At 37.5% G+C, this 27,515-nt stretch overlaps 1 non-coding gene across 1 annotated transcript; it reads right to left on the bottom strand.

The window, feature by feature from the left end:
• Positions 1-3,700: 3,700 nt before the first annotated feature.
• Positions 3,701-3,807, bottom strand: LOC145128070 (small nucleolar RNA R71). The gene has a single exon (XR_013716672.1). It is a non-coding gene; the product is annotated as a small nucleolar RNA R71 (small nucleolar RNA).
• Between the last annotated feature and the right edge of the window lie 23,708 nt (positions 3,808-27,515).

Raw genomic sequence — 27,515 nt, 5'->3', positions numbered from 1 at the left:
ACACCACCTTCCCTATTAGCCAGTACGGAAGTGGTCGAGCTAGAGTCCCTAGGTGGAACAATACTTTCTTCAGTAGTCTTGAGCATCACATGTAGCTCCTTGATACTCTTCTCCAAACCATTCATGTAGTAGTTTATAATGAACTACTTTTATTCACTAGTCAATGAATTAAGGATAACATCAATAGCCAACTCATGAGTAAATAAGAGCCAAGACAATCAAGTATGTCAAAGTACCCTTTCAGTTTCAACACATGAGCATTCACATAATCATTCTCATATTGCTTACAACCTAGAATAGATTGCATCTCTTTGAATATCTATGTGCGAGCTTGCTCTTGAAACATGTATTTGAGATGCTCATTCATGTCGTATGCCCCAAGATTCTCACAACTCTTTTGGAGTTCAGAAGACATGGTCGCCAACATTAAGCACGAGACGTCAATCGAGTGATAACGATGCTTTTGATGATTGGCTGCCTCTTCATCAGTAGCATCATCTAGAAGATCCTTTACAAGCTCTTTGATGAAGAAATGAGTTAGAGTGGTGAGGAGTTTGAGGAGTTTGATGAAGAGTTTGGTGCTGGAGGAGGAGGAGGAGTATCACCCGAACCATGAGACATCTATTAAGAAAGAAACACAATTATTTTGATCAAGAAATCCTTTTATTATAATTACCCAATATTATTTATCAAAAAAGCTAGGATCCATATTTTTCTTCACAATGTAAAGTGGATTAACCGAAAATTACAAGATGAAGTTATTTAGGAAGACATACTACAGTCAATCTCAATCAATATGATATTCCTAGAATCGAGATTTATATATTTATATCAATAGCATGTAAATCTCTTCTAATGATCATTTAGCATTCATGACTGGATTAGCCGAGGATCATGAATCCAAATGGTGAATCGACCATACAAAGTGACAATGAGATTCGAATCAAGTATAACTTGAGAATTGCGATCAACATATACCATCTTTTGACTATGTTCTTCTTTTGACGATTGAATAAACCACACACGCTTACGTCAACAACATCATATCACAAGGCGTAACTTTCATGGGAAGCATAAGGTTCACATTCTTTATAAAACGAGATTTTTGTTTTATTACTTATAGAGTTAAACTTTTAATTATTCACAATTTTCCTATTAAACCTGTTGGGTAACTTCACTTCAATCGCAAGAACGAGGTGAGGGTGGTGAGAATGCCTTTTAAAATCCGATCTCATTAGGAATCAAGGAGACTGATCTATCCATATATATATATATATATATTTATATATTTGGTGCATTATCTTAATATTTTTAGTTACAATTTTGCTTATTTTAGGACAAAAGGTGCTTAATATATTTTTAATCTGTTTTGTGGCAGCGACAAAATGCTTGGGATTAAAAGGAAGCAATGATGTGGAGCTGGAATCAGGAAAATTTGGATCAAGTCAACTGAAGTCAAGATTCTAAGTATTATGAAGTCCCACGGCGTGGACATCTGCTGCCACGTTGTGGAAAGAGGGAGATTCGCAATCAAGTTGCTATCTTGGGGAGTACATGTCTATAATGAGCACCACGCCATGGAGCCTATTTGTGCCGGTGTGGGAGGCAATTTTTGGAAACTATAGGTTTTGCTTTCAACCCTAGTTTATGTGGGAAGCAACTCTTGACTTTTGAAGACTAGAGACATCCTAGAAGACTTTGGAAGATCTAATTTCGTTAGACACTGGTTTTAAAGAGATCTAAAAGGCAATATTACTTCTAAATACTTGTTTGCTTTTTTTTTCATCATTCTTTGCAAAGTACATTTTGTTTCTAGTAGTTATGGGTTAAAAAAATATAACTTTTGTTTGGAGAAAAGGATCTTAATGATAATGTGTTAATTTATTGGATTATGGATTGTTGTTAATGATAACTAATTTCTGTTTATTGCTGACGTTTACTAAGATTAGATATTCATTCTGTTTTGGTATGCTTGTAACTTATGATTTTTTGATCATCAAAGTTATAGGACTAGTACTTTGATAAAAAAAACCTACAGTTAAATAGGAAAGTTGGTAAATAAATGTGAAATCTAATTGATAGTGTGCCCCCTGGCATGAGCCAACAGTCACACAAAAGAGACCACTAGGAGGGTCGCACGGCTGGATCTTCCTAGCCGGCCACCCCAACAAACCCCCGCGCCGCGCTAGAGTCAAATCCTTGATAGTCTTAGCTCTACAGACTACATCGTATCCTAAAGCATCTTCTGCTTGGAGTATCGGACCAAGGTCGCATCAGTAATATATAATGATCATTCATGTATTCAATTAATGTTATTAACCATTTATGTCATTCATGAGTTCAACTATAGCGTTATTCGAACTTAACACTAGTATTCTTGTTTGTTTGTCCACTTGATCAATGAATGAATAAACTTGTTTTACTAAAAGATTAGTCTTTTGATCATAAAGTCTTATCATCTTAGGAATTAGTAGGCATAAACAACTTAATCAATTGCACGTTCCAAGAAATCAACCATAGGAGTAAGTGAATCATATCTAAACAGAAGTCTCTTTAATATCTTGTCTTAAAACTTCATTTTTATTGTCCTTCATTAGTTAATCTACTTTTGTGTTAATCGATTTTAAGTAATCTCGACTAGCAAAACCAAAGAAAAACCCCTAATTACTTTCTTTTAAATTAGTTAACTTTTAGTAGAGATTTTAGTTGTTAATCATTCATGTACCCCTTGTGTTCGACAACGTACTTTCTTACTATAATACTTATTGATTAGGTACACTTCCTATCGCATTTAGCTAGCTTAGATTGTTTGTTTATAAATTAAAAAAACTAGTATATAAACTGGGTATCAAGTTTTAGGCTTCGTTTCTGGGGAGCGACTTATTTTTTAGTTAATTTATTATGTTATTTGTTATCGATCCTTTGTCTCAAATTTCTTTTATACAAAGTTAATTTTCTGTTCTGTTTTCATTAATTTTATTTTTTTTCTAATTTTCCAAGCCGTAGACCCGACTGTCCACACCATGGGCATTGTGTTGTCAGTTTTTCGTTTATTTATTTTTATTTGTTTGACACTTTTTTCTTTTGTTTTGTATGACGAGAGGATCAAAATTTCCAATTGTGCCACCACTTGAAGATTCGGACTCTACATTCCACAAAAAGAAAGATAAAAATGTTGGAGAATCGAGTAGCAAGTCCCAAACAGACAAATTGAAAAACATTGAGAAGACTCCTGACAAGAAAGGAATCAGATACGAGCCAGAAACAGAAACTGGGGACAATTCAAAAGACGAAATAAAAAGCAAGGTCGAAAAGAAGACAAACATCACAAGAATGACGATGGAGGAATACAAGAAGAAAATGTGTGATGACGACAAGTCATATCTTGTTCCACCAAAAATCCCAGCTGCAACAAACTTTAAGCTCAAGGAACACATTCTCTCTATGCTCAAGGATATTTCATTTTTTCGGAAAGAACATCAAGACGCATTTAGACACATTGATGAGGAGTTGGACATTGCAAACTACTTTAATGTTCCAAATGATTCATGAGATGCGGTGTTACTAAGAATGCTTCCAATGACATTTACAGGAGAGGCTAAAATTTGGTTAAAGTCACTTGCACCTGGAACAATCGAAACATGGGCGAATCTCCGCAATGCATTTCATTGAGCAATACCTCCCTCCTTCGAAAATAGCCAAACTCAAGAAGAAAATAAAAAACTTCCAACAAAACGATAATGAATCTTTATAAGAAGCTTCGGAGAGATATAAGGGAATGCTAAGGAATTTCCCTCAACACGACCTTAATGTGCAACAAGACGTGTCCATATTTTATGATGGGATAAACGTGACTACAAGTAAACTACTTTCCTCTCAAGGAACCATGACGAAGAAGGATCCGACTACAATCAAGGCGTTAAATGAAGAATTCGCAAAGCATTTGCGAGAATACCACAACCCTCGTAAAGATGTTACAAGAGTCAAAGGGATTTTAGATGGAGGAAACGAGAACTTAGTGGTGGTGATGATAAAACTCGATAACATGGATTGGAATATCACTAAAATGGGTCAATCCATACATGCTATAAAAGGGGGTTGTGATAATTGCAGCGGGCCACAATTAACCAAGGATTGTGATCTCGAGAAAACCCAAGAAGGAGTGGTTGCCATATGATGAGTAGAAGAAGGCAAAGGAAGAGAAGTATAAGCAACAAGGTCGTAGTTTTTATCAAAAGGAGCAACCGGCTCCGAAAAAGAAAATGATTTTGAAGCAATGGTTGCCCGATTTGTGGACGCATCTAAAAAAAGGCATGATGATCCTAATGTCTTCCTTTGGAGTCAACAGGTATCAATCTACAACATTGAGTATCAAATTAAGCAACTTTCAAGACAATTCAACGTACATCTTGCGGGAACACTTCCAAGAAACACAAGAACCAATCCCAAAGCTCAATTCAAGGTCGTAACAACTAGAATTTGTATGATTATCAACCCTTTAATTCCCCTAGCTAATGTTGGTTCATCTAGTGTGCAGCAGTGGGAGGAAGAAAGCAATGAAAAAAGCCTACCCAGCAGCCACAACGTGGGCATCTGAAAAAGTCACGGAACAGTCAGTGGTCAAAGCTTACAAGCCACCTCTACCATATCCAAGCCTAGCCAATAAATACAAACAAGCTGAGAACTACAAAAACTTTACGGAACACATCAAAGCCCTTCGAATCAATATCCTATTTATAGAAGTTGTTCTGAAAATGCCATAGTATGCAAAGTTCATGAAGGATCTTCTCACGACTAAAAGAAAATGGAGGAGGCCTCAAATGTGATATTGTCACACCCCCAAACCAGAAGGGCGGAAACGTTCGGGGGCGAAGAACGTCATGTTCGGTATCATAACAATGCACAATAGTAAAACAAGCAACAACATCATCCATTGCATTAATAATATAGTTAATACAAGTGTGTTATGAATGTATCTGTAAGACACCAAAAATGTATATATCAAAATAAAAGACGGGTCTTGAACACGCTCCGTCTTCTCAAAACCTGGCCTAGTGTACCTGTCTACTGGTGACCTGAGAATAGAAGTTATTTTGAAAGAGTAGATCAACATTAAAGCTGGTGAATTCATACGTACTTTAGTGTCAAATGTTTTTATAAGTTTGAAGAAAATGTTTGTAAGTGTTTGATGTAAAGTTTGTAAATGTTTGATGTAAAGTTTGTAAATGTTTGATGTAAAGTTTGTATACTTCCTAGAAAATCCTATATTTTCTACTAAAATGGAGAGTAGTCTTCTACCAAGGCCCGACTGTTCTGTATGTTTATTCTTTTGTAAAAGTGAGTGTTTTCACAAACATATGACTATTATTACTAGAAAATAGTTTACATTACCTTTTATGTGAGAAGATCACTATATGAATGTAATGGGAAGATGACAGTGTACAGTAATGTTGTAATAAGTAACTACTAAAGCACTAACTACCTTAATCCAATTTGTTTAATTAAGGTTAAAATGTGATGTGGTTATAACCATACTGATTGACGAGTGTTTAACACGACGACCTGATGGCGTCGAAACTAATGTGACATTTGTTACCCCTTGGCGTGCCGGCCAAACTGTAGCGATCAGTCGGAATGCGGGATTGTCAGTCCCGTATAGATCTATACAAACAACGCCCGCTCTCCCTCCAGGAGACTCTGGTTACAATACGCGACCTAACAAGTATATTGCTAAGCCGTGAAGTAGTGGTTTCACATTAAAGTTATCTTGTTCTTGTAAAAGGATGTATGTTCCTTTCTGTTCTTGTTATTGTATGTTCCTTTCTGTTCTTGTTATTGTATATGAAGGGTTTTGAGCATTCTAACACTCCTAAGGTGTACATGCAACCCTATAAACCTTGGACCTATGTTTTTCTATGATACATGCAAAATTGTTTTTCCAAAGTTCATAACCTATCTAGCATACATGGTGAACTTTTAAACATAAAAGTTAGTAAGAAAGACATACCTTTAGTTGCTTGGATTCCTTGAGAACCTTGTCAGCCTAGCACCTCAAGTGTGATGCCTCAAATTTCTCACACAACACCAAAGCACTTGGAATAACTTAGAGAGAAATGCAAAAACTCAACAAATCGGCTAGCCCTAACTTTTCTTACTTAGTGCCCGATTTTGGTCTACAACATGATGCTTATATAGTGTGTCACAATTAGGGTTACACCATGTAAACCCTAATTGACATAACTCTTCATTTCTTGGATCCATGGGTTCAAAAACACCATGGAGCATCTTATGGGTTTTAGCCCAACTTGATAAACCTTGGATCATTAGCCCACTATCCAAGAATGGATGATTTAAACAATCAACCCCTATACTTAATTAGTCTCATTTTGATCACTTAATTAATTCCAACTTAATTCTTGATCAATACTAATTAAATAATATTATTAATATATTAGAACTTATAATATATTAATAAACCATAAGTGTCATTTCTCTCATTTTAGTCTACCCAAGTGCATGATGCCATGCAACCCAAATGGACCATGCCAAACCGGGTCAAGTACATACCAGAAATAGTTATGGACTTAGACACTTTATCCAACAGTCACCCACTTGGATAAGTCTAATAACTATAACTGCAAGTATGACTTCAGGAACCGATCAGCAATCGTAACTGTGACAACCCAAAAATATTTTTGCCTTCTAGCCTTGTTAAGGGTCATTCTATTCGGTTTTAAGCCTAGTACAGTTGAAGAATGAGTAATAGGATGTGTCAGTTGAAGTTCAAAACCATCAATCAAGCCATAAACCCCTTTCATGAGGAGTTTACTACCAAGACACATGAGTTTACGGGCGTAAACTCATGGTGGCCGTAAACTCTTGGCTATATATGTGAAACTTGGCCTTTTTCCAACACTTTTACCATTTCCAAGCCAATAAATCGGGTTTTGCTCTCAACTATCATCAAGGATCTTCATTTTCTTCCAAAAAGGTAAGTGATTTATCCCTTGATTAGTTAGTACATCTTCTTATCTAGCATAACCCCTTTGATTCCATCCATTAACATCATCTTTTAGGTTAGATCTTCAAGAACTCCTAGAACACCAAGAACACACTAGTGTTTTTGGGCCGAAATCAACCCTTTCAAGCTTCAATATCGTGAGTACTCCTTCCTTAACATTTTGTATGCTAGAAACACTTGATTTACCCTTTGAAATCATCCATTTCTCAAGAACAATAGGAGTTTCCGGCCAAGATCGTCTCCCTTGGCCATAAACCCTTATAAAGGTGCCATTTTGGCCATAAACCCTTCTAGAAGCTAAGCTTGTGACCTAGAACACTTCCTTGATGCAAATAGGACCTTATCACACACTTGGGTACAAGATGCCTTGAGTTTACGGCCGTAAACTCATAGGGCCGTAAACCCTATGGTCGTAAACTCCATTAGACATACCACTTGGGCCGTAAACTCCTCTTAGTGGCCGTACACTCCCCTTTGATGAATCACATGTGATTCTAACACTTGGTCCAAGTGTTTCCTAGTCCCTAAAGGTGTTTCCTTGCATGTGTTTGCTTCTGAACACTATATTCATTCCAATATTTGTCATTTAGGACTTGTTGTTTTTCGGGACTTCATTCGTGGAACTTCTCATCCTTACGCGCATAATCGTTTGAATCACCCACATAAGGTGAGTTCATACCCCGTAATCAATCTTTTAAACTGTTTTAAATGCTTTTAAGGGGGGAATACAAGTTGAACACAATGATAATTGTGTAATTGTTTGCTATAAACATTTTCAAAAGATTACTTATGTCATTTATAAGTAGTCAAAACATTTCAAAAACTCTTTTAAAGTTAAGTTACTTTATAGTTTAACCAAACTCTGTTTTTAAAGTACAAGCATAACTTAGTAGTAAAATGAGTCTTTTCAATAACAGTTCAAGTAAAATACTAGTAAACTATAAGGGGTATAGTTTAGAGGTTCAGTTCATACTAGATGCGAGAACATGATATAAAGAGAATCAGGGAGGTAGATACAATACACGATAACATAAAGAGAAACAGGGAGGTAAATACAATACTTTAAAGAGAACATACTAAGATACTATAACAGAACGAACATACTAAGATGCTATAGCATAGAACAACTACAAGATCTAATTATACCAATGAATCACTAACTCATTGTTCTTAACAAAAGGTGATAGTTAAATTGGGTATACATGATCATATAACTTTAATGTGAATTACAAGGCTAGCAATTGTTTGCTACAGTCGCGTTTGGTTCCTAGAATCTCTTGATAGCGAGAGCGTACAGTATGGGTACTAGCCTTCACATTATGACCTTACTAAAACAAAAATTTTCTAAGGTAATTAGTACTATAGGATGTCAATTCAAAAGACAAATGTGTACTTATAAATTCCCAATACTTTCAGTAAGCGACAGTTCCACTTGAAAGCTAATACAAACTATTTTCGAGTCAAGATAGTTATAAACTAGGGAAAACTTACACTTTGCAAACGACACACAGCACAGTTGAGTCTAGTACATTCAGTAGAAAGGGATCTATAATGCTAACTTTATGATTCCTTAGTGTATGCATTCAAGGATATATATTAATCGGGTCTGACAGGTAGTAGGATGTGTTCTTTCCGCTTCATTTCATGTTCCTTGTTTTGTTGTGGGCTTAGAGCAGATACACCCAGCCTATTATCTATCCGATCTTAGCTATATATATGTTATGTATACACCAAGTAATCATAAGGGGTACCATGTATGGGTCAGGTCATAGGACACTAATTCAATGCACCGTTTTCTAGTACAAAACATACTTTTCAAATGAAGAACTTTTGGAATACAAAACTAGAAACTTAACCAGTAAAGGGTTTAATCCATTTTATTAAACCAGTAAAACTTAAAGGACCTTAGGTGGTTAATTCTATAATACCTTAGTTTATACACGAGGGTTATATATAATTAATATACGATAGGTAGTTAGATGTGTGCCTTCCGCCTCATTCCCTGTTCCTTGTTTGGTTGTGGGTTTAGGGCAGATTCACACAATTAACTATCTGTTCGATATTAGATTATATATAACTAGTATAAACTAAGTGAGTATAGAAGGAACTACTGTGGTTACCATTTTATTATAAGAAATAAGGGTTTTCTTAAAGAATATTTTCATCAAACTAAAGGAACTATTATAGTTAAATCCGTGAGTACCAAGTGAATATGCTAGGGTTATATACAACGATGATCTAACAAACAATAGGATGTGTGTCTTTCGCCTCATTCCCTGTTCCTTGTTTGGTTGTGGACTTAGGGCAGATACACACAACCGATTGTTTGTTTACTCTGGGTTTTATATAAGTTGTATCCATTTAATACTCATAGAAAGGATTGCAGAGTCATTTTTACTTATCTTTCATCAAAAGCAGGAAATATAGGATTTTCTGGAGGAACAGACAAACTTTTCTAAACAAGAACTTACTACAACTTACTACAACTTTCTACAAACTTTCTTACTACTTACTACATCACTAAAATCTTATGAACTCACCAACTTAAATGCTGATCTACGCTTTCAAAATAGCTGGATTCTCAGGAGACCAGTAGACAGGTTCGCGCATTGGGATTCAAAAGATGGAGTAGTATAGCTTCATGTCTTTTTGTTATTTACTATGTATTCTATATTATGTGAATCACGTACTTTGTAAACACTTTCTTTCTAATGAAATGGTTGTTTATTACTTTGCTTACTATGATGCATGTCTTGTGATACTAAACATGACGTCCTCCACCCCAGAACGTTTCCGCCGTTTCGGTTTTGGGGTGTGACAGATTGGTATCAGAGCATTGTTTATAGTGAACTAAGTATATCAACCGATAAAAGATATACAACTATAAATATGTAATGATACCTTATAAAAGTATACATACTTGCTTTTACATATATACATAATAGAACAAGTATCACGAGAAGAACAGAACATAAGAAGTTAAAGGTTGAACACTATGGTCAAACCTGGACATTTATGTAATCATAGCTAGAATCAATATAGCCTGATTAACTATATTTATTCGAGATGTGACCGACATGTGTTTGGGAGTGATGTGGTGTTGCAACGGTCTTAAAACTTACCTAATACTAGTCAAGAGAATACTAGATCAAGTACATAGAGTTAGAATACTATAGGAGTATTCTATAATACAATAACGCGATAACAAGTTTAAAACATACCAAGTTCATTTCATTAAAATACTACAGGAGTATTTTAGGCACCATACAAATAACTTATGTGATAACTTAAAAGACCCTTACTGATAGGTCTATAATCTTGCAGTGTATACTCCAAAGGTTATATATAATTGAGAATTTATAGACTTAGAATTTTTGATCTACGCTTCACTACCTGTTCCTTGTTTGGTTGTGGTTTTGGAGTAGGATCACTTATTCGAAGGTCTATTTATTCTTGAATTTTATACAACTTGTATACCTTGTACAATTATAGGAGGACTCTGTAAGGATCACCCCATAAATGTTTCACTTAAATCTCATAGATTCTTTAGTCACTTTCATTCTCGCACGACAAACCCAGATAGATGTAACCACTTCCTCAAAGTAGACAACATAAGAGTCAGGAGAAAACAAGAGCAAGTTCATGAGGAGCTTTCAAAGAAGGATCAACCGAAGTGACCAAAATGTCTTATGCGTCACACTAATAAATAATAATCTTGTTTAACTTAATGAGCGAGTGGAGACACTGCTCACATTATGTGTTAGGATTATTTTCTTACATGCAGCTGGTAACAGTTATTCAGGTAACAAATATTCATTCGAGGATAGCCATTCCAAATTCATAAAGTTTATTAGGTATAGATTCTTTTATGAATTGTTCCCAGAACCCTGTAGAAGTCAGGACCCGATACACCCAAAACTAGGATAACCTTGTCTTTTCAGCTTTCAGCTTGTGTCCATTGCTTTGGACTTATTTCATCTCATCTTTGTGTTATTTTAGAAAAGAGGCCTCCTAGCAGATCAAACAGACGCGCTACTCCGATAACTCCAACTCCACCCTCGCAATTCGATCCTACTGCTCTTCAAGCAGCGACATCCTCCGCAGTGGCAACTGCTCTAGCTCACTTCGGTGAAAGTGGTACCATCGGATTTGGTAGCGCGACCCACTTAACCAACCACGGAGTTACTCACGAACACCCAAGGGAGTGTTCGTATAAGGACTTAATGAACTACAAACCCAATTCCTTCGATGGAAATAGTGGAGTCATCGCTCTGATGCAATGGTTCGAGAAAACAGATTCGGTCTTCGAAATATGTTCGTGCCCTGAAGGGAGCAAAGTGAAGTTTGCTGCCTGCACCTTCTCTGACAGAGCCCTGACATGGTGGATTAGCCATGTTAAGTCACTGACCCTATCAGTGGCTAACTCAATAGGTTGGGAGAACCTAAAAGAGTTGATACTGGAAGAATACAGCCCGTTAGGCGAAGTTCAAAAGCTGGAACAAGAACTGTGGGAGCTCACGATGGTCGGCTCCGACATAGTGGCATACACTGGCCGGTCCATCGACCTAGCAGCTCAATGCCCCGGGATGGTTACCCCGGAGAGCAAGAAGATAGAAAGATACATCTGGGGTCTATCTGCCCCGGTCCAAGGAGATGTACTGTCTTCTAACCCAGCCACATTTGATAGTGCTAAACACCTGGCTCAGCGACTCATCGACCACGTAGTCCGCCAAGGTATGGAAGTCCCCATTCCCGAGCCATTGAGGGAAGAGGACAATAGCCAGAAGTCGGGGAACAAGAGGAAGAAGAAGCGAACAACACATGACACCCTACAGGAGGAACAAACGAGTACTATGTACACCGCCACAACACCTGCTACTCCAGCACCTGCCAGTCGATATGTTGGAACCCTCCCGAAGTGTGGAAAGTGCAACTATCACCACACCCGAGTATGTCGGGAAATGCAACGCCTGAACTGCCATAGAAAGGGACACACAGTCCGTTTCTGCAGGGCACCGGCTCAACCGATCTCCCAAGTCCCCGGAGTTGAAGAAAACCAAGCCTGTTATGGTTGTGGTGAGAATGGACACTACCAGGAGGACTGCCCGTTAACAAAGATCTCAGGAGCGGATGGACGAATTCTGATGATCACCGCAGGAGAATCGACCTCAGAGTCGCCATCAAGCAGCGGTACGTCTTCGAAATAGTAATTGCTTTGAAAATTAATTTATATTTATATAAGATTAAAACTTGGGGAGAACAATTAAAAGTAATTATAATAACTCACATAATGAAGTAGGTCATAGTATTCAAAAGAACTAAGAGATCCGTTCTGAGAAGCTATGATGGCTTAGTATGTACATTAAGGGTTGTGCATAACAAAGATTTTGCAGACTCAGAGTGAGTGATTCTGCCTTAAGTCATGTTCCTTGTTTGGTTGTGGATTTGAGGCAGAGTTACTCAGTCGACCGTCCAATTCATCTCAATTATTCATAACTTGTATATTCAAGGCAATCGTAGTGGTACCAAGGAGGATCGTAGTTTAAGTATCGATACTAGATAACAAAGCACTTTTGCAGTATGTACGCGCACATCGCGGTACGATACGTAGAAGTGTTAACAAGAACAGGAAACCAAAAAGCACTAGAACATTTACAAAGAGTACATTTTCGAGCACACTAGGGAAGTACATCATCGTATAGCAAACGTTTCTTTCAAATTGGCCAAAACTTTGTTCAGTAAAGAGTCCGTTACTATCTTTCGTCATGATTTGGCGTGGTCCTCACCATACTAAGTTCATATATTCCTATCATCTCGACCGTCAAGTTCATGAAACCTTCGTCATTCGTAACGATAGTCCGACCCATACCTCAGTTTTGTCTTTCGTATTCTAAACCCCGAAGTACTCGTGCGAAGAGTACTTTGTCCTCCAAAGCCTTGTCATCGTATGTCCTCAGACCTTTCTGAAATACCACTCGTCCAACAGTCCAAGTTGAAGCACAGAGGCTAAGGACGAATACAGCCCACCTATCACTATTAAGTGTATACGCGAGAGTAGTTTATGATTATGATTATGCAGATCTAGTATGTGTGTTTCTGCCCTATCTCATGTTCCTTGTTTGGTTGTGGACCTGGGGCAGAGTCACACATCCGACTGTCTAACTAATCCTAATTATATACGACTTGTATACACGAGATAATTATAGATGGACCAAGTGTGAATCATATCATGAACAGTAGGGCAAAGTGTCGGGTCTACGAGTGGGTATTCTGTCAATCACATGAGTGCAACCCCAGTAGTATTGCTAAGAAAGCTAATTTCGGGACGAAAATCCATCTAACGGGGGGATGATGTGACAACCCGAAAATATTTTTGCCTTCTAGCCTTGTTAAGGGTCTTTCTATTGGGTTTTAAGCCTAGTACACTTGAAGAATGAGTGATAGGAAGTGTCAGTTGAAGTTCAAAACCATCAATCAAGCCATAACCCCCTTTCATGAGGAGCTTACGGCCAAGACACATGAGTTTACGACCGTAAACTCATGGTGGCCGGAAACTCTTGGCTCTATATGCGAAACTTGGCCTTTTTCCAACACTATTACCATTTCCAAGCCAAGAAATCGGGTTTCGCTCTAAACTATCATCAAGGATCTTCATTTTCTTCCAAAAATGTAAGTGATTTATCCCATGATTAGTTACTACATCTTCTTATGTAGCATAACCCCTTTAATTCCATCCATTAACATCATCTTTTCGGTTAGATCTTCAAGAACTCCTAGAACACCAAGAACACACTAGTGTTTTTGGGCCGAAATCAACCCTCTCAAGCATCAATATCGTGAGTACTCTTTCCATAACATGTTGTATGCTAGAAACACTTGATTTACCATTTGAAATCATCCATTTCTCAAGAACAATAGGAGTTTACGGCCAAGAGCATCTCCCTTGGCCGTAAACCCTTATAAAGGTGCCATTTTGGCCATAAACCCTTCTAGAAGCTAAGCTTGTGACCTAGAACACTTCCTTGATGCAAATAGGACCTTATCACACACTTGGCTACAAGATGCCTTGAGTTTACGGCCGTAAACTCATAGGGCCGTAAACCCTATGGCCGTAAACTCCATTAGACATACCACTTGGGCCGTAAACTCCTCTTAGTGGCCGTACACTCCCCTTTGAAGAATCACATGCGATTCTATCACTTGGCCCAAGTGTTTCCTAGTCCCGAAAGGTGTTTCCTTTTCATGTGTTTGCTTCTGAACACGATATTCATGCCAATACATGTTGTGTCTCGAGACTTCATTTGTGGAACTTCTCATCCTTACGTACATATTCGTTTGAATCACCCACATAAGGTGAGTTCATACCCCGTAATCAATCTTTTAAACTGTTTTAAATGCTTATAAGGAGGGGAATACAAGTTGAACACAATGATAATTGTGTCATTGTTTGCTATAAACATTTTCAAAAGATTACTTATGTCATTTATAAGTAGTCAAAACATTTCAAAAACTCTGTTTTTAAAGTACAAGCATAACTTAGTAGTAAAATGAGTCTTTTCAATAACAGTTCAAGTAAAATACTAGTAAACTATAAGGGGTATAGTTTATAGGTTCAGCTCATACTAGATGCTAGAACATGCTATAAAGAGAATCACGGATGTAGATACAATACATGATAACATAAAGAGAAACAGGGAGGTAGATACAATACTTCAAAGAGAACATACTAAGATACTATAACAGAACAAACATACTAAGATGCAACAACATAGAACAACTACAAGATATAATTATACCAATGAATCACTAACTCATTGTTCTTAACAAAAGGTGATAGTTAAATTGGGTATACATGATCATATAACTTTAATGTGAATTACACGAATAGCAATTGTTTGCTGCATTCGCGTTTGGTTCCCAGAATCTCTTGACAGGGAGAGCGTACAGTATGGGTACTAGCCTTCATATTATAACCTTACTAAAACAAACATGTTTTAAGGTAATTAGTACTACAGGATATCAATTCAAAAGACAACTGTGTACTTATAAATTCCCATTACTTTCAGTAAGTGACAGTTCCACTTGAAAGCTAATACAAACTATTTTCGAGTCAAGATAGTTATAAATCAGGGAAAACTTACACTTTGCAAACGACACACAGAACAGTCGAGTCTAGTACATTCAGTAGAAAGGGATCTATAATGCTAACTTTATGATTCCTCAGTGTATGCATTCAAGGATATATATTAATCGGGTCCGACAGGTAGTAGGATGTGTGCTTTCCGCTTTATTTCCTATTCCTTGTTTGGTTGTGGGCTTAGAGTAGATACACCCAGCCTACTATCTATCCGAGCTTAGCTATATATATGTTCCGTATACACCAAGTAATCATAAGGGGTACCATGTATGGGTCAGGTCATAGGACACTAATTCAATGCACCGTTTTCTAGTACAAAACATATTTTTCGTATGAAGAACTTTTGGAATACAAAACTAGAAACTTAACCAGTATAGGGTTTAATCCATTTTATTAAACCAGTAAAACTTAAAGGACCTTAGGTGGTTAATTCTATAATACCTTAGTTTATACACCAGAGTTATATATAATTAATATCCGATAGGTAGTTGGATGTGTGCCTTCCGCCTCATTCCCTGTTCCTTGTTTGGTTGTGGGTTTATGGCAGATTCACACGATTAACTATCTGTTCGATATTAGATTATATATAACTAGTATAAACTAAATGATTACAGAAGGAACTACCGTGGTTACCATTTTATTATAAGAAATAAGGGTTTTCTTAAAGAATCTTTTCATCAAACTAAAGGAACTATTACAGTTAACTCCGTGAGTACCAAGTGAATACGCCAGGGTTATATATTCAACGATGATCTAACAAACAATGGGATGTGTGTCTTTCACGTCATTCCATGTTCCTTGTTTGGTTGTGGGTTTAGGGCAGATACACACAACCGATTGTTTGTTTACTCTGGTTTTATATAACTTGTATCCATTTAATACTCATAGAAAGGAGTGTAGAGTCATTTTTACTTATCTTTCATCAAAAGCAGGAAATATAGGATTTTCTGGAGGAACATGCAAACTTTTCTAAACAAGAACTTACTACAACTTACTACAACTTTCTACAAACTTTCTTACTACTTACTACATCACTAAAATCTTATGAACTCACCAGCTTAAATGTTGATCTACGCTTTCAAAATAACTTGTATTCTCAGGAGACCAGTAGACATGTTCGTGCACTGGGATTCAGATGATGGAGCAGTATAACTTCATGTCTTTTTGTTATTTACTATGTATTCTATATTATGTGAATCACATACTTTGTAAACACTTTCTTTCTAATGAAATGGTTGTTTATTACTTTGCTTACTATGATGCATGTCTTGTGATACTAAACATGACGTCCTCCGCCCCAGAACGTTTCCACCGTTCCGGTTTTGGGGTGTGACAGTAGCTCTTTCAAGGTCTCTCGGAACTGAGATGATGATGATACGCCATTTAAGATAAGTGATCATATAATCCTCTGTTCTAGATATTAGCCGGACAAATACATGGAGCAATGTCTTTCTTATTGTCCAACAGTTTGTTTCCTGTTTTTTGATTTGTTTGACATAGAACTTAATTGAACACATCAACTTAGTTCTGACCGGGCCTGGTACATGGTTCAACACAAAATCATCGAGGGTCCCATATATCGCTTCTAATCCAAGAAGGAACAGATAATCTTCGACTCATATGCTTGTTCTACTACTTGTTCAATCATACACAAAGGCACGTTTTATAACATCGAGTTACCAATGCGTTTTCGTACAATCAATGTATAACCAACTCATAGGCAACAAGTCATATCTCTAGGTTTGAAGACTTATATGATATTACCCTCTTAGGATCACTCGAGATAAATTCCATGAAGCGATACCAGTGAGCGTGGGTTGAATCAAATACTCAGAACTAATGAGCACTCATGAGTGTTGTAGCACCACTTTGCTATGTCCAACATCTTATACCTCTACAAGCTAACCCATGACAGTCTTAATTCATATCTACTTCCAACATATGACCGACTGTGGAGAATTTGAATAATATGAAATAACATAACATAATTATTCTGGAAGTCAAAACATGCAAAATGAAATGATAGTAAATGATTGACAAAGGATAGAAACACTTTACTCATAAATAAATACAACTTTTATTCATCATCAAATGTCAATTACATTTTACACATTTCAAAGCTATCTAACTACTAAAACTAATATCATCCTTCAGCCCTATGCGCCTTGCATGCTGGAGATGCTTAACCCTGCCCGGTCCCTTCGTGAGGGGATCTGTCGGGTTCTCATCCGATGATACCCTCTTTGCCACGAGGAGTCCTTCTATTCGATGTCTGATGAAATGGTATTTTCTGTCGATGTGTCTGGATCTCCCATGATCCCTTGGTTCCTTTGCTAAGGCAACTGCGCTTTCACTATCATAGAAAATCTCTATAAGCTCCTTTATAGCTGGTACAACTCCAAGGTCTCTAATTAAGTTATTTAGCCATATAGCCTCCTTCGCTGCCTCGCTTGCCGCTATATACTCTGATTCGCAAGTTGAATCTGCCACTGTCTCCTGTTTGGAACTTTTCCAAGAAATTGCTCCTCCGTTTAAGGTAAAGACCTAGCCTGAATGAGAGCGGAAATTATCCCTATCAGTCTGAAAGCTAGCATCACTATACCCCAATACTCTCAAGTTATCACTCCCACCGACGGTAAGGACCCAGTCCTTAGTCCTCTGCAGGTACTTGAGAATGTTCTTTACCACAGTCCAATGAGCCTTGCCAGGGTTCCCCTGATATCTGTTGACCATGCTCAATGCAAAGTCCACATCAGGATGAGTACAAGTCATAGCATATATGATCGAGCCTACAGTGGAAGCATACGGTACTCGACTCATTTATGCTATCTCAGCCTCTGTACTCGGACTCTGAGTCTAACTCAGTCTGGCATTACTCTGGATCGGTAACTCTCCTTTCTTGGAATTCTGCATGCTGAATCTATTCAGCACCTTCTCCAAGTAGGTACTCTGACTAAGTCCAATTAGTCTTTTACTCTTGTCTCTCGAAATCCTTATCCCTAGGATATCGACAACTTCTCCAAGGTCCTTCATAGCGAAACACATCCCAAGCCAGGACTTCACTTCCTGCAGAGTTGGGATGTCATTTCCTATGAGTAGTATGTCATCCACATACAATACCAAAAAGCTAACTATAGTCCCACTAGCCTTGGCATATACACAAGATTCATCTTCACTCCTCCAAAAGCCAAACTCTTTGACCTTCTCATTGAAGCAAAGATTCCATCTGCGAGGTGCTTGCTTTAATCCATAGATGGATTTCTCAAGCTTACACACTCTATTAGGGTACTCTGTACTGACAAAACACTCTGGATGACTCATATAAATATCCTCAACCAACTTTCCATTAAGGAAAGCGGTTTTGACATCCATTTGCCATATTTCATAATCATGAAATGCAGCAATGGATAACATAGCCCTAATAGACTTAATGTTCGGTACTAGTGAAAAGGTCTCATCATAATCAACTCCCGGAGTTTGAGAAAACCCCATTTGAAACCAGTCGCGCCTTATAAGTGTGTACATTACCATCCGTGTCGGTCTTCTTCTTGAAGATCCACTTGCACCCGATTGTTTTGCGACCTGGTACATTCTCAACCAAGTTCCAAACTTGATTGTCATACATAGATTGTATCTCACTGTCCATATCCTCTTTCCATTTAGCAGCCTCAGGGCCTGCCATGGCTTCCGTGTAGCTGTTAGGTTCATCCACACTCACTAGTGTGCTATCACTGATAACTGTATCACCTTCTGGAGTAATATAGAAACCATAGTAATGCTCAGGTGCATTTCGAACTCTCATCGAATGCCTTAGAGGTACAGACTCTTCTGTTGGATCAATAGGAGTTTCCTCTTCAGGTTGATTGCTAGGGTTTGAGGTTCCTTCACCACTTGACTCTTGAATTTCTTCAAGGTCAATTTGCCTCCCACTGTTTCCTTGGCTCATGAATTCTCTCTCGCGAAAGACTCCTCTCCTCACAAAATCCACGCAACCCCAAATCTTGATGTGCTCCAGATTGGGAACTTTTCCGGTATACATCTCATGAGGTGTTTTGGCAACCTTCTTTGTAGGGACTAGATTAAGAATATGGGCGGCAGTCTCTAAGGCATACCCCCAAAATGAGATTGGTAGCGATGCTCGGCTCATCATGGAATGAACCATATCTAACAAGGTTCGATTGCGCCTCTCAGCCACACCATTAAGCTGTGGTGTCCTGGGAGGTGTCAATTGTGAGATAATCCCACATTCCTTAAGATAGTCATGGAACTCTGTACTAAGATACTCACCACCTCGATCAGATCGTAGCATCTTAATTTTCCTGCCCAACTGATTCTCTACTTCCTGCTTGAACTCTTTGAATCTTTCAAAGTTCTATGACTTATGCTTGATTAAGCAGACATATCCATATCTACAAAAATCATCAGTAAAAGTCACATAGAAGCGGTTAGCATCTCTTGTGGCACTTCTGAAGGGTCCACACACATCAGTGTGTATGAGGTCCAACAAACCCTCACCCCTAGCACAAGTACAAGTGAAGGGTGACTTTGTTATTTTCCCAAGCAAACAAGATTCACATCTATCATCTGACTTTAGGTCAAACGATTCCAAGACTCCATCTTTTTGGAGTTGGCCTATGCGTTTCTTGCTTACATGTCCAAGACGACAATGCCATAAAGATGCTTTATCCAAGCTAGTGGAAGAATTGATAAACAATACATTATTTCCAAGGTTATCAACAACCGACACAGTTTCATATACACCATCACAAGGTAATGCTTTAAAATAAAAAAAATTATTAAAGAAAGCATTAATACCACCACTATCATTATCAAATGAAAAGGTAAAACCTTGTTTGTACAAACCATGAAAGGAAATAATATTTCTCCCCATGACGAGTAACAACACTTATTCAAATCTAATACTAATCCACTACTTAGCAACAAAGAATAAACTCCAATCTTGGTGACAGGTGAAGCTTTCCTATTCCCCATGATCAAGTTTATCTTCTGATGCTCCACATTCTCACTTTTTCTTAGTCCCTGCAAATCAGTACATATGTGAATAGCACATCCTGTATCAAGAACCCAAAAATTAGAATGGGGTGAATTATTAGACAATATAGTGTATGTACCTGCATGGTTGGGTTTAACTTTCTCATCCTTCACATCTTGCTGGTACTTTGGGCAGTTTTGCTTCGAGTGCGACTTTTCATGGCAATAGAAGTATTCAGCCTCTTTAGGGTTAGCAGAAGGAGTGACGAAACCTTTCTTGGTTCCACTTGAAGAGGAGCCATCAAGGGTCTTCCCCTTGGTACCCTTCGAAGGGCTCTTCCTCTTCTTTCCTTTGCTTTGCCCGATTGCCAAGACAGGGGCCGCAGTAGGATTAGGAGTGGTAAAAACCGACTTACCTTTAAGACCACTTTCCGCGGTCTTCAAAAGTCCTTGAAGTTTGTTGAGTGTAACTTCATCCTTGTTTATGTGGTATGGCATACAGAATTGATCATAACATGAAGGTAAGGAGTGCAAAAGTATGTCTATTCCCAACTGCTCGGGGAAGTTCACATTCAGTTTCAGTAAATGGTCCACATACCTTTGCATTTTCTGCATGTGGCCCATGATGGGTTCACCATCCTTCATCCGGGTTGTTATCATGGAGGAGATGATCTCATATTGCTCTTGACGAGCACTCTGATGATAGCGGTCCATCAAATCCTTGTGCATCTCAAAAGGATAGTAGTCCTCATAGGACTTTCGAAGCTCGGAGGTCATAGTGGCCAATATGATACATGCCACTTTGGTAGCATCTCTTTCATGTGCCTGATATTCAGCGATCTCCTCAGGAGTAGCAGACGGTTCGAGTTCTTTAAGCTCCTTATCGATGACATATTCTTTGTCCTCAGACCGAGTGACCATCCTGATGTTTCTGATCCAATCCATAAAGTTGGATCCATCAAAGATGACTCTCCCACAAAGGTTCATGAGAGAGAAGGAGCCAGTAGGGTTTGAGCCAGAAGCAACATTATTGGAAGACATCTGAAAAGAAGAAAGACAAGTTTAGATTAGATATAAACATAGTCCTTAATAAAACACCCAAATGTAGTATTAAGGCTATGACCCAACACAATATTTTATAACTTAGAAGTGGGATGCCGTAATCCAAGCTATAAAATATTTGCACGTAGGTGAATGACGATTCACCAATTTCCACCATAAAAAACGAAATAAATTATTAGGTTTTACTTGGTTTTGAAACTCCTAGAGTCTTTGAGATTCATTAAACTTTTCAATGGCATGTTTCAATCTCGAGTGTGCCCTTTAGGTTTTGTGACTGGGATGCCGAGGATTACAAAACAAGGTGTGAAGTAACCATGCAAATTACTTGGTACCCTTAATATTTACCACTCAATCGACGTGCCGGTTAACCACACACCCTCCACTGATACTATGATAAACATTAAGTTACCCTTTGCCTACCTTGTTAAGTCCAGGTTAGTGTGCCGGTTAACCACACACGCTCCACTAACTACTTAATCAAAGTGCAAAGTGTAATTTCATGGGGTAGCACCTTATTCACATTTTCCTAAAGTAACTAAGATTGGGAATTTATAAAAACATTTAATTACTTTATATTTATCATACCCGTTCGGCTAACGACCCTCCACCGATCAAGGAAGCGGTGGGTGAGAGTGGACACCCATTACGCTGCCATTTTATAGGCAGCAACCTTATACCCCCCTTATAGACCGGCTTCGTGAATGAGGCCTACTAACGGTAAAACGACTTTTTCTTATACATATATAATTATTATTAAACTTATAATATTATAAAGAATAAGGGTTGAATTTTAACTTTTAAATTTCTAGAGGTTGGAACTAATGTTTTTTAAAGTGACTTTACATGTTCCAAAACTTGAGGGCAAGTTTTGTTACTTTACAAAACTTTTCATTTCATAACTTATGAGTTAATGGTTTAATAAAATGAGTGACTTTTCATTTTATGTAACCTATGTGTTTCTTTAATGGTCTTTAAAAGAGTGACTTTTGGTAATCCATAACTTGAGGACAAATTATGGATTCCATTAAAACACATAATTGATCAAGAATTAATCATTAACAATTTAGCAAGTAATTCCTATGATCTAACAATAACTCATAAGAACATGAATATCATATCAAAATTTCAAGAATCATATAAACACATATAAAGCATGGAATTTTGATATTAGCCATTGTAAATGGATTATCATAACCATTACACCATCTAAAACAAGTTTTAAAACACCAAAACAGTTTAGGGTAATATTTGTAGTCCATTTCCAGCAGCAAAAGTCGAAAAACTGCACTCTGCCAAGCCAACTTGCCGAGTGCATGAACTAACTCGTCGAGTTGGTTGAATATAGGCATGGACTCGTCGAGTCCCCCATGGACTCGGCGAGTCCACTGTCCAGATAGCGAATTTTTTGAGTTTTTAGCAAGTTTGCATCAAATATCAAGAAAACAAGCCTAGGCTCTGATACCACTGAAGGGTTTTGAGCATTCTAACACTCCTAAGGTGTAAATGCAACACTAGAAACCTTGGACCTATGTTTTTTCTATGATACATGCAAATTTGTTTTTCCAAGGTTCATAACCTATCTAGCATACATGGGGAACATTTAAACATAAAAGTCAGTAAGAAAGACATACCTTTAGTTGCTTGGATTCCTTGAGAACCTTGTGAGCCTAGCACCTCAAGTGTGATGCCTGAAATGTCTCACACAACACCAAAGCACTTGGAATAACTTAGAGAGAAATGTAACCACTCTAGAAATCGTCTAGCCCTCACTTTTTTTACTTAGTGGCTGATTTTGGTCTACAACATGATGCATATATATTGTGTCACAATTAGGGTTACACCATGTAAACCCTAATTGACATGACTCTTCATTTCTTGGATCCATGGGTTCAAAAACACCATGGACCCTCCATGGAGCATCTTCTAGGTTTTAGCCCAACTTGATAAACCATGGATCATTAGCCCACTATACAACAATGGATGATTTACACAATCAACCCTTATATTTAATTAGTCTCCTTTTGATCACTTAATTAATTCCAACTTAATTCTTGATCAATACAAATTAAATAATATTATTAATATATTAGAACTTATAATATATTAATAAACCATAAGTGTCCTTTCTCTCATTTTAGTCTACCCAAGTGCATGATGCCATGCAACCCAAATGGACCATGCAAAACCGGGTCAAGTACATACCAGAAATAGTTATGGACTTAGACACTTTATCCAACAGTATGTTCTTTTCTGTTCTAGTTATTGTATGTACCTTTCTGTTCTAGTTATTGTATGTTTGAACTGACTTATGTATGAATTGATTCATGTATGAACTGACCCTTGTAAGTTTCATTGTTCTAGAAATAGTAAGTAGTGATCCCCTAAACTATACCTATTATAGTTTCCTAGTAAGCTATACAGTTGAATGACTGATCATGTTTGTACACCTTTGCTACCCAAAAGGTATTCAACTGATTGGAAGAACTTTTATATATACATACATATACATAATATATAACTAAGATTTAAACAACACTCGGACAAACAACCGATACACTAAGTCCACAACCAAACAAGGAACAATAAATAAAGCTAGTTATCAGTCCTAAGCCCTTTCAACCTTATTTATATAACTATATTTATATAGACATGATTTTGACGATTATAAGATTTAAAAGAGTTTTGTAAAACTATAAAGAGTTTATCATATAAAAAGAGTTTTAACAATTTAAATGATTATTGATTACTTATTATCAGTTTATAAAAGCATTTGAAACAGTTTGTTTGGTAACACAGTTTTGAAGTAACATGAATCTCTTATTTTGATAGTTATAAATCACATGCGATTGATTATACAACTATATGGTTTTCTTACTTGTATCCCCCCCATAAAAGCATTTAAAATCATTTAAAAGATATGTTAGGGGTATAAACTCACCTTTAGTGAGTGATTCGAATGGAAGATAGATATAGGATGCTTGAGATCACAAAAGGAGTCCCAAAGCACAATTTGATTCTATTAGACATATAATCACATATATAGGCATACAATTAGTGTATAACAATTAATCATGTATTGGAAACATCCCTAGGGATTAGGAATCACTCACAATGGAGTGTATCAATCACACATGATTGATTTAAGGGAGTTCACGGCCACACCAAGTGTGTTTACGACCAAAGTAGAGTTTACGGCCAAGAACACATGATGTGTTCATGGCCCAACTTGATTCTATGAAGTGTTTGCGGTCCTAATCTTGGTCATAAGAAGGTTCACGGCCAAAATCATGATCTTATGAAGGGTTTACGGCCAAAGGAAGAGTTTATTGTCGTAAACTCTTGAAGATCAAGCATTTTGGTTTTTGATTAATGCTAAAAGGGTGTTTGTTTCATGAGGCTTCAAGAGTTTCTAATGGGAAACAAGAATATGGAAAGGATACTTACGATTTGGAAGCCCTTGGGGTTTACGGCAACCAAGAACAAGTGTGTGTTCTTCCTGTTCTTGGTGTTCTTGGTGAAAAGATGAAGACTTGAAGATCTAACCCAAAAGAGATGAATTCACGGATGAAATCAAAGGGGTTCACAAGATCAAGAAGGATATCAAGAAACAATGGAAGAATCACTTACAAATTTGAAGAGAAATGGAGGTTTTCTTGATGATACTTGAGAGAGAAATGAGTTTCAGCCTTGAAGATGTGAGAAATGAGGAAGAAATCAAGGAAAACTATACTTATAGGAAGGGGTTTACGACTGCCAAGAGTTTACGGCCATAAACTATATTTTGCGGCCATAAACTCCTTGTGATGGAGTTTCTGGCTCGATTGCAACTCAATGAACTTTAGCTAATACATCCCTACACACAATACTTGAATGTTCTAAGCTTAGAACACTCAAACAGACCCTTAAAAATGCTAAAAGATAGCAGAAACAAGTTTGACATTTGATTGGATTGATTGGCTTTACAAAATAGAAATTTCGGGTTGTCACAGATATAGAATGAGAATTTATTAGATGCAATGCTTAACAAACTAACAAAGAAGTTAGGAGATCCGGGGAGCTTGACACTTCCTTGTCAATTTGGGAATCTAGCCATAAGTCATGCTCTTTCCGATTCAGGAGCTAGTGTGAATCTAATGCCATATTTGTTCTATAAGAAGTTGAATATTCTGAAGCCAAGACTAATCCAGATGGTCATTCATCTAGCCAACAAGATGGTGGCATTCCCGAGATGAATATCTGATGACCTTTTAGTTAAAATTGATAACTTTGTGTTTCCAGTAGCTTTTGTGGTGCTCGACATGAAAGAAGACATTCAAGTCCCTATCATTCGTGGGAGACCATTTCTTAGCACTCCACGGGCCTTGGTCGACATTAGAGAGTCAAAGATGAACCTTCATGTAGGAGAGCATGCCATTACATTTAGTGTTGACTAAGCCATTAAGTGCTCGAAAATTAGTGATGACACGGTCTTCTCGGTGGATACTTTTGAATACATTTTTAGAAAGAGAAATGGAAGAATAGAACGAGAACAACTTAGAGGGATACATTAATCCGAAGGTGGATGATTTTCATGTCGAACATGACCTCGAAGAACTAGAGAGTCTGCTAGAAGAAAGCGAGTATGAAGACGTGAAAAAACAAGTTGAAGAACTCCTACTGTGTTGCCAACTACTTGCCACGATGTAGGAAGCAGGAAAATTGTGATAAGATGGGCTAGAATGTAGCCTCACGGCGTGCCAAGTAGAAGCTAATGTCATGGCCACTAAACAGAGCAAAAAATCTAAATTAAAGCTCTTTCCTGATCATTTGGAGTACGCTTTCCTAGCAGATAATGAACAGAACCCGGTGATCATCGCAACTGATCTGAAGCCTAAAGAAAAGGAGACCTTTGTTGAGGTGTTGAAAAAACAAAAAAACACCATCGCATAGAAGATTACCGACCTTAAGGGAATAATCCCCTCTTATTGTTCACATAAGATCATCTTGTAGGAAGGCTCGAAGCCGGTGGTACAGCCATAATGAATACTGAAACCGAACATGAAAGAGGTGATGAAAAAAGAGGTGATGAAGTTGATGGACGCCGAGATAGCTTACTCAATTTTGGATAGCCAATGGATGAGCCCAGTGTACGTGGTTCCAAAGAAGGGCGTAATAACTGTGGTGACAAACGATAAGAATTATTTCATTCCTACAAGGACGGTAACGAGTTGGTGAGTGTGCATCAATTATCTCAAGTTAAACGATGCCACTTGCAAATACCATTTTCCTTTACCTTTTATTGATCAAATGCTCAAACATTTATCCGATCAACTTTTATAATGTTTCTTAGGTGGCTTTTTAGGTTACTTTCAAATACCTATTGACCCATGAAACCACAAAAAGACAACTTTCACGTGTCTAAGCGGGACCTTTGCTTATCATCAGATGCCTTTTAGTTTAGTTAACACACCGGCCACTTTTCAAAGATGCATGACCGCCATCTTCCCTGACGTAGTGGAGAAGTTCATATGTAATTTTTATGTTTTTGGTTCTTCATTCGATAATTTTTTATCTAACCTTGATTTGATGTTTGCGAGGTGCTAAGAGACCAAATTGGTCTTGAATTAAGAAAAATGTCATTTCATGGTTAGATATGAAATAGTGTTAAGACATAAGGTTTCCAAGGTGGGGATAGAGGTGGATCGAGAAAAGGTCAACACAATTTCGACTTTACCACCTCCAGCAAACATGAAAGGGGTGCGAAATCTTTTTTTGGGTCACGTTGGATTTTACCGTCGGTTTTTCAAAGATTTTTCAATGATTTTTCAAAAAGAACAAGACCCTTAACTAAATTGCTTTTAAAAGATGTTTGAGTGATTTTGAAACTTTTAAAGAAAAATTGATAACCACCCTCGATCATGATTGTCCCAGATTGGAACCTTCTATTTGAGTTAATGTGTGATGCTAGCGACTATGCATTCGGAGCAGTTTTTGGACAAAAGGTTGAAAAGCGTTTTCATCAAATCTACTATGCAAGCAAAATGCTGAACCCAGATTAAGAAAACTACACCACCATGGAGAAGGAGTTGTTATTCGATGTCTATGTTATTGATAATATTGTCCTTATGTAATCTTGTCTAAAAAAACTGTGTTCACTGACCATTTTGACTTAAAATATTTGTTTAGGAATAGTATGTGAAACCAAGGTTGATCCGATGTGTGCTGTTACTTCAAGAGTTTGACATCGAGATAAAAGACAATAAGGGAATGGAAAATGTGGTAGTTGGTCATCTCTCGAGATTAGAGAACCCGTACGAGTACTTA

The sequence above is a fragment of the Lactuca virosa genome, chromosome 7, assembly GCF_052849685.1.
Source record: "Lactuca virosa cultivar CGN04683 chromosome 7, Lactuca_virosa_CGN04683_v6, whole genome shotgun sequence".
Lineage (NCBI taxonomy): Eukaryota > Viridiplantae > Streptophyta > Magnoliopsida > Asterales > Asteraceae > Lactuca > Lactuca virosa.
Note: the sequence above shows the minus strand (reverse complement) of the source record. Positions and strands in the feature narration are given on the sequence as shown.